At 42.8% G+C, this 8,572-nt stretch overlaps 1 protein-coding gene and 1 non-coding gene across 6 annotated transcripts in view; both read left to right on the forward strand.

Annotated features, from left to right (window-relative positions):
• The window catches only part of ANO6 (anoctamin 6), a 217,735-nt gene extending 212,059 nt beyond the window's left edge, over positions 1 to 5,676 (forward strand). For all 5 annotated transcript variants that reach the window (XM_060191443.1, XM_060191444.1, XM_060191447.1 and 2 more), the window contains one exon: positions 2,641 to 5,676. The gene's annotated coding sequence lies outside the window, so the exon portion shown is untranslated. The remainder of the gene's footprint in view (positions 1 to 2,640) is intronic.
• Positions 1,294 to 1,457, forward strand: LOC132538759 (U1 spliceosomal RNA). The gene has a single exon (XR_009550099.1). It is a non-coding gene; the product is annotated as a U1 spliceosomal RNA (small nuclear RNA).
• Positions 5,677 to 8,572: the final 2,896 nt, after the last annotated feature.

The raw sequence follows: 8,572 nt of genomic DNA on the forward strand, positions 1-8,572 counted from the left end.
ATGGAAACCAGAAGAGAGTACTCTAGTATCTTCAAAACACTGAAGAAGGAAGGTAGCTGTGAATTTGGAATTACAGCAAAATCTTTCCATAATAAGAATGCCCAGTTACGTGGATAAGAGTGATACCAAAGTTTCTAGAACAAGTAACTTCAATCTTAAATGGACTCTTCCAGAGATTAGAAATAAATACCCATTAAGTCATTTATGATCCTAAAACCACCCAAGAACTGGATAAGAAAAATATGATTATATTTAGGATCTATGTTTTTTTTTTTTAAAAAAAAAAAAAAGACTTAAAAGTTAAGGCACTGTAACATGGAAAAGCCAGAGCATCACTCTACCAGCTAAACTGATTTCCACTGTTGACATATACTGGTTATCTCCACCCTCACATTCTTTAGCTTATGAGAAGCATTTACCATAGCTGACAGTTCTCGCCTTGAATCTCTTCCTTTCTTTCTTGACTCAGTGGTGTCCTCTCTTCACATTCTCTCTCCTACTTGCCCACTTCCAATTCTGTTGACCTTCATTGAAATCCATCACAGATCTGACTCTGGTGTTACCATCAAGGCTGGAGTCCCCCTCATTTCTTGCTTGAAAGAGGGCAGCTGTCTTTTCTCTGAATTGAGTCCTGACAGTGCTAGGGTGGGCTTCTATCTAATGTCACTTCTCTTTTTCACCAGCCTCACCATTCCTAGAATACTTCTTACATCACAGTCTCTTGTTTTTGCCTAGAATGGCTTTGCTTCTGATCTATGCAAACTCCTTCCATCCCTGAAGTCTTTGCTCATAGGCATTAATCTTTAAACTTCAGCAATTTCCTCATAGACTAAAGGTTTTGCTTTAAAAAAGTATAGATCCAACAAAATAGCTCACTGCTACTTTGCCATGTGCCCAGCCGCCACTGCACTGAAGGAAACTTTGGTGCTGAGGTTTCTTCTCCCTCTTATCAAGAAATAATATGGAATGGATCATGATTGCTATTAAACAGAGTCTCTTTACACACCAAATCCAAGACCTTAAAATGGCACTTAAGCAAGAAGGCTAAGAATAAACTTGCCTCAATGAATTGCCTCGGACTTAAACTGTGCAGTTTATAAAAACTGATTAATTTGCCACCAAGTTAAGGGATACTCTCCTAGAAACACAGAAAAATTCAAAAATATGACAGATATTATATATGTAGTAGTCCTATTCATAAAATATGAAAGTTTTATAAATAATTGTAAATAAGTGACAATTCTTACATTTATAATCTCAGTTAAGTTCTCTGAACAAAGAATACTGCGTAACATACTTACCTGGCAGGGGAGATACCATGAGCACGAAGGTGGTTTTCCCAGGGTGAGGCTTATCCATTGCACTCCAGATGTGCTGACTGCTGCAATTTCCCCAAATGTGGGAAACTCAACTGCATATTTTGTGGTAGTGGGGGACTGTGTTCACACACTCCCCTGTAAAAAAAAAAAAAAAAGGACACTGCATATCAGTGGATCATTAGCCCACATCTATTCAGTAAACACACTTACTATAAAGTTGGAAAAATTTTGAAGTGAAAATAGTTTTGAATTTTACCAAAATATGAAATTACACATATAAAAATTATGTGAAGTATTTTTATACAAATACACACAAAAGCATAATTTTTGTGTTGTGCTCATTTTTAAATAATAGAAATGAGTATATGTGATTGTACTTGACACTCTAGTTCTTTCATTGTTCGTTACATATTATCTTCAACCCTTTGCTAGGTTAGAGATTTTCTGAACAGTGATAAAGTCAAAAGGTGATCAACCTCACTAATCAGACAAGCTGCAAGTGTCACAACAGTGGTGAGAGCTTCAGAAGTACTTGGGTGCCGTGTGGTAAAACTGAATATTCATGTGAAATAGGATCTAGTTGGATGCTTTTGATAAGCTTTATAAGCAGTGCTGCAGGTGTTTGTTTTAGCCTCTCATCTCCCTCTGCCCTGGCAAATTAAAAAGGAAAAAATAGCTCAGTGGGTCAATACATACCTCCTCCTCCCAGCATATTCTGTGAAGCAGTGTTCTCTCATATCTCATTAATCTTGTGGGGGGAAGGGAACATCTACAGTATATTGTTTTTATAAACTGCAAATCAAGCCCAATTAAATAGTATGTCATGTTTGAAAATAAACATAATTCAGATGAACTAGTTTTCAAAAGCAAAGTGATATAGTCACATAGCAGTTCTAACAATGATGAACTGCAGATGTTAGAGTGTTTCCAGTAGGTAGGCATAACTAAACTGTTAGATTTTTTTCTTACACAGTCATGAAATCTAATACTGCAGTTGTTAGAACTTACAATATATAGGGTAATATTTATCTTTGAGGATGTGGCCAAGGAAAGGAACATAGTAACGTACTACAGTATTGCAGCATTTTATTTCTGTTCTTTAAAATTAACACAGATGTTAGATGGATTGTTAGTCAGATGTCAAATGGTATTCTTGCAATGTAGCATCTCAGCAGAGCCGACTGGGGAGATAGAAAAGTGATTCTGCAAAAGGCTATTATGCCTGAGGCCCCAGGCTCAATCCCCATAATAAGCCAGAGCTGAGCAAACATGATAGCTGCCTTCCTCCTGCGACCAACACTCTCCTCCTTCTCTCCCTCAGCACTTCATCTACTCTGTGAAGTTTTTCATTTCATATGCTATCCCAGATGTCTCGAAAAGCACCAAGAGCAAGATCAAGAGAGAAAAATACCTAACCCAGAAGTTTCTTCATGAGAATCACCTCAAAGACATCAAGAATATGGGGGCGATAGTTGCCAAGATGGGAGACATAGTAGATAACAATGTCCGACCAAAAGTCGAATGAGAACTTGAGGTTCTGAGAAGCACTTTAAGGAATTTTGCCATGTCAGAATATATTATGAATCACAGATAACAATGTCTAAGTTAAATCACTTTATAAACTATGGGTCGTCAATGTTGCTATTTTCATGCAGATTTATTTTTCAGTTTCAGCTTGCAATGCAGGAACTGGGAAGAAATGGAAAGCTGAAATCAAGGACATAAAATAATGTTGCCCTTTTTTATATAGATATCTGGAATTTTGGTAACACAGAGAAGAGTCTCTGTGCACCTAAAACCTATCCCTTCTGAAGAACGGATTATTTTTTTCCCCTCCTGTGGTTATTTTCATTCCTTTATTTTTTAGGCTGAACTTCATTTCTTCTCTTTGTCAGACCAGTTCCAGAGTACCTTATTCTGCCACTACCATCATTATAGACATGCTGCTCTTAAGATGGTAATAAATTATGTGATTAAAAATACATCAGTTCAACTTGAATGTTGTATTAATGGAAAATGGACTCAAGAATTTCCAGTACTTAGGGATATTACATCCTTAAATAAAAGGGAAACTTCAGTAAGACATTTTGGATTGGAACAAAGAAAGCAAGATTCTTAAGCATTTTTATACTAACCTACAGTGACACTTATCTTCCAGGAATTCTCCTAGAATGTTTTGTGCCTAATCAATGTTGACTTCTTTGCAAACCTCAAGGGGCTGAAATGAATGGTAAGGGAAAGCTTCAGATTCAAATACAGCTGGAACCCATATTGATCAAGATTTTCCTTTCTACAGATGTGTGGTTTCTTGGGGCGAGAAATGAATGCAAGTGATGAAAATTATATTGTTATCAATATAGGTCCGGGGGAAAAAAATAAACCCAATGCTTCCCCACCAGTTGCCTTTATTCTCCAGATTCAGGAGGTGCAGCATCACCCATGAACAACTCACCACACAGCCCCTGGGACAAGACATTGCTGTGATGCTGAGCACGGCTAAGGAAACAGCAGGTGCCCTAACTGAGCCACACCGTGTCCCCTGCATGGGGCGTGCCTTTCAGCCAGAAATCACTGTATCCAAAGCATCTGCCTTAGGAAATGCAGCTCTTCCTCCTCACCTTCCATTCTCTTAGGCCCATTCTGGCAACTTAACCTGTAACCCACGTTTGCGCCAGGAGTGATAGTGTGCCTAGACTATTCCCAATCAAGAAAAAGGTTCTGTGTTTGATTTGAGCTTCCAGCCTCCTCTGAGGCTAATCAGGCAAGTAAGAAAAGGAACTGATTCAGTCGTGAGCCAGAGGCAGCTTCCTGCTGGACTCCTGCATTGTCTGTTGCCCTTGATGTGTTCAGCATAGCGGCCTGGGCTACAATTAATGCCTTTGAGGTATCAGGCCCTCTGCAGGCTCTGAACTAGGCACAAGGCCTGAACCTCTCTCCTCACCGGTGACATGGAGGTGCCGAGCTCAGGCTGTCACCTGCTGGGATACTACTAACCTTAGCTCAGCTGCCACAGGACCTTAACCACTCAGAATCATAGCAGAGCAGAGGAATAAGTTGTGTCTGCCAGGAATGTGTATCAATAGTATTTCCACAGGACTCATCAGCACAGTATTCTGGACTTCTTGATGCTAACTCCTTGGGTAGAGTACTCACCTGGGTTCGAGAGGGAAATGCGCCTTTCTTCCCTTCAGGATGCTGTTACTCCACCCAGCCAAGACAAGGGACACTCCTTTTCCCTGCCCACCTGTGGTACCTGCTGTAGGAGACCGAGTGTCGCCTCCTAGCACATTGTCTTTCCTCTATAGTGGGATGACCTGCTGCTGCTGGAGTTGGCAATTACTCACTGTGATGGAAGTGTTAAGAAAGGGAGTATTTCTTGGCCTTATCTCCTTGTATGTAAGATACAAGTTCAAAAGAGCTGTGCTTTTGTGTCTCCATAAATTATTTTTCATAAATCAACTTCTTTGTTTAAAATGTGCTTCTGTGGATGGGGGCGGTTAGGAGGGGGAAGCCTCTATGGTTTGTTTATTTGTTTGTTTTTCTAAGGCAGAAAGAGTGACCTAGGGTTGCCCCTGACACCAACAGTGTTAATGTAAGTCTAGTGCTGACTTGTTGGGCTGTTTCTGTAGACTAGGTTTGTAAATGCAGGCAGAGGCAGTGCCCTAGGAAGGGACCATCTGACCACAGATCTGCCCAGCCAGTGCTAACCACTGGAGGAATGTTCATTTTATATCCTTTTGTAATGCCTGTGAATTTTGATAAATTGAAGCATTAGACAAAATACTCAGGGGATCTGTTTCTTTATCTAGCCTTCAGATGATTTAAATGTATCATTAGAAAAAGGAAAATTAGCTGGGGAGATAGCATAATGGCTATGAAAGATGATTTCCATGCCTGTGGCTCTGAGGTCCCAGGTTCAGTCCCTAGAATGACCATCAGCCAGAGCTGAGCGATGCTCTGGTTTGAAAATAAAGATTAAAAAGGAAAGCCATAAAAAGTACATATACATATATATATATATACACACACCCCAACTGAGGCCATCTTGTAAACTGTCCCCAAATGTTTAATTACATGTGCATCTTGGATTTCAGAAAACATTAATTTACATTGGAAGGGGGGAGAGAATGTTCTGTTGTTGAAACAGACCTTATACTGTTTTCTCATATTCCTATTATAGTTTCAGAAATATTAAAATGTATGAGCAGCTTAGCGAAAGTAGAATTGAAATATTCATGATGGCTTTTCCTACAGTGTGGCACAAGATGTAAAGTTTGTCATTGTTTTGTGAATTTCTGTGAATTTTAATGTTCTTTTATAATTATCAGCATTTTATTAAATTCCTTTGTAAAAACAGTCCTGGTCTACTCTGTGCTTAAATTATCTGGATGCCTCGAAGGCAGGGAGCAACTGTCCTGCCCAAACAGCACGTGGACTTTCGTGTCAGGGACATCAGGAATCAATTTTCACAGCCCACACTTACGGTGAAATGTGGGGGTGTGGGGGGAGGGTTATTACACAAGGCACCCAAAAGTAGAGACCAGTGGTGTACTGCACCAAAGTAAAGGACTAGGGCAGGTGGAGTGTTCAGGGTCTGGAACATGATGGTGGAGGAGGACCTAGGTGGGGGGTTACAGTGTTTTATTTATTGCCACCAGGGTTATTGCTGGGGCTCGGTGCCTACACTATAAACCCACTGCTCCTGGAGGCTATTTTCCCATTTTGTTGCCCTTTTTGTTGTCATTGTTATTGCTGTCGTTGTTGGATAGGACAGAGAAATTAAGGGGGAGAGAAGGACACACCTACAGACCTGCTTCACCATCCGTGAAGCAACCCCCCCCCCCCCCGCAGGTGGGGAGCGAGGAGTTTGAACCAGGATCCTTGCGCTTTGTGCCACATGCACTTAACCCACTGCACTACCACCTGGCCCCCAGGTTACAGTGTTATATGGAAAACTGAGAAATGTCACACGTGTACCACCTATACTGTCAGCTGTAAACTATTAATCCCTCTAATGAAGGGAGGGGGGAAACAGAGACCACGTTATGTCCGAAGCACAGACTACCTGTGTGTATCACACCAGCCATGCCAGAACCAAGCTGCTCCAGCCAGATAGGCACATTCTCACTGTATAAAGACGGTGCCTGAAAACTACACACAGACCACGGGGCAGTCACCCTCGGACAGGGCCAGTCTCTGTACAGCTCAGGAAGGCTGGCTAGACGAGCTGTGGCTGTGGGTGCAGAGAGAGGGAATTCTGGAAACTACAGAGGATAATCTCATTTCAGAAGTCAATGTTTGGCAGGGGGTGGGGGCAGTGGCTAAATGGCTAGAGCAGAAGCTGTGCACGAGTGAGGCCCAGGGTTCAATCTCAATCACTAAAGATGACCAAGTGGTACTCGGTTCACTCTCTCTCTGAATCTAACAAAATTCAGCTTCTGTTGTTACCACTGCTTCACTATTCCGAGCCTAATTTTTAGATAGGGAGAGACCCCAAAGCTCCCCCCTTTTGGGGTCCATCCCCTCACCCGCAAGTGCCATACTCCTGTGAGTGACGGGGCTCAAACCTGGGCCTCACGTGGCAGATGAGGCACCCTCCCAGGTGAGCCAACCCTCTGGCCTCCAACTTGTTCGTTTTAACCCTGGACAACATAACCCAGATTGTAACTCTTTCTTTTTTTCTTTTGGTGGGGGCAGGGGGCCAGTTTAAATTTCATTCAACTTCCAATCCAGCTATATGTCAAATACAGTCCACAACTGGACCAACAAGAAATGTTTTCCAAGCCCTAAATGAAATTTGTGGAGCCAGGATTATACAGAGAGCCTAATTCTCTACCCAGGTATTCCTCAAGAGTTCCCAGGAAGTATGAATTCAGTTCACAGTTGGCAGTTTTTTGCTTGAAAAAATGGCTTAAGATACATACTTTCAATTAAAGTATATATATATTCAATATATTAAAATTGCTCATCTGGGACGTTACCTTCTTTGCCATGTGTGTAAAGCTAACTCTCCAGCCCTAATCCTATTCTTTTCATAAATGTAGTAAACTTTATATATTCTTAATTGCCACCAGGATTATCACTAGGGCTTGGTGTCTACTTCTGAAGCACTGCTTCACCACTTGGGAAGCTTCTACCCCCCCCCCCCCCCCACACACACACACACACATACACCCAGTGGAGACTGGGGGCTTGAACCCAGGTCCTTATGCATGGTATTATGTGCACTCAATCCAATGTGCCACTGTCTGGTCCCTAAGGCCCCTATTTTTGTTTGTTTGTTTTTAAAGCTTGATCCCAGACCTCAGCCCTGTGCATTCCCATTGAACCAACTCCTTGGCCCAACTTCTGCTTTCAGAATTGAGACAGAAGAACAAAACTTCACCTCCTCCCTAACCACCCCAACCCTGTGAGTCAAGGCCAGGAAGCCTCTGGCCACCTACTTCCCTTCAAGCCAAGCTTAGGACTGTGTGCAGGCCTACATGTGCCTAAGTACTGTCAGTGATGCTCCGCTGGCATCAAGCCACACCTTGACTCTGAGGTGTAGACAGTCTCCACAGCTACAGCATCCTGCAGCCCCACCTGCCACAAGCCCACCTGGAGCTGTGTGCAGCCCGCCACAGCTCATCAGGGGGCCCTGGCTGCCTGCAAACTCCCCTGCTTTCAGACCCGGCCTGGCCTGGCCTGGCCTGACCTCAGGGGATCAGCCTCCCTTCCACACAAACATACAGCCCAATTACACCTTAGCTGGGACTATTATTGGCCTCCTGGCAAGTTCTATTACCAGAGAGTCAACCTGGGGTAACAGAAAGAGAGGGAAAGGGAGAGAAAAGCACCACTCTGATATCCATGGAGTTCTTGCTCCCCTATGGTGCCAGCCTCCTGTGGAGAATGAGTGCTCTTCCACTGAGCTGCCTCCCAGACCCCTATCAATCACTTTTTTTTAAGATAGAGAGAGAAGAGAGTGTGTGTCTGTGTGTGTGTGGGGGGGGGGGGGCATACACTGAAGCTTCCTTCAATGCAGTAGGGGCTAGAACCTGGGCTTCACACATAGCAAAGCAGCGCACTATCCAAAGTGAGTGAGTTTGACAGCCCCCATCCAGCACATTTAGAGGGACATATGGGTTCCACTAGCAAACTTTTTTTTTTTTTTGCCTCCAGGGTTATTACTGGGACTTGGTGCCTGCACTATGAATCCACTGCTCCTGGAGGCCACTTTTTCCATCTTGTTGTCCTTGTTATTGTTGTTGGCT

The sequence above is a fragment of the Erinaceus europaeus genome, chromosome 5 (genome assembly GCF_950295315.1).
Source record: "Erinaceus europaeus chromosome 5, mEriEur2.1, whole genome shotgun sequence".
NCBI classification, from domain to species: Eukaryota; Metazoa; Chordata; class Mammalia; order Eulipotyphla; family Erinaceidae; genus Erinaceus; species Erinaceus europaeus.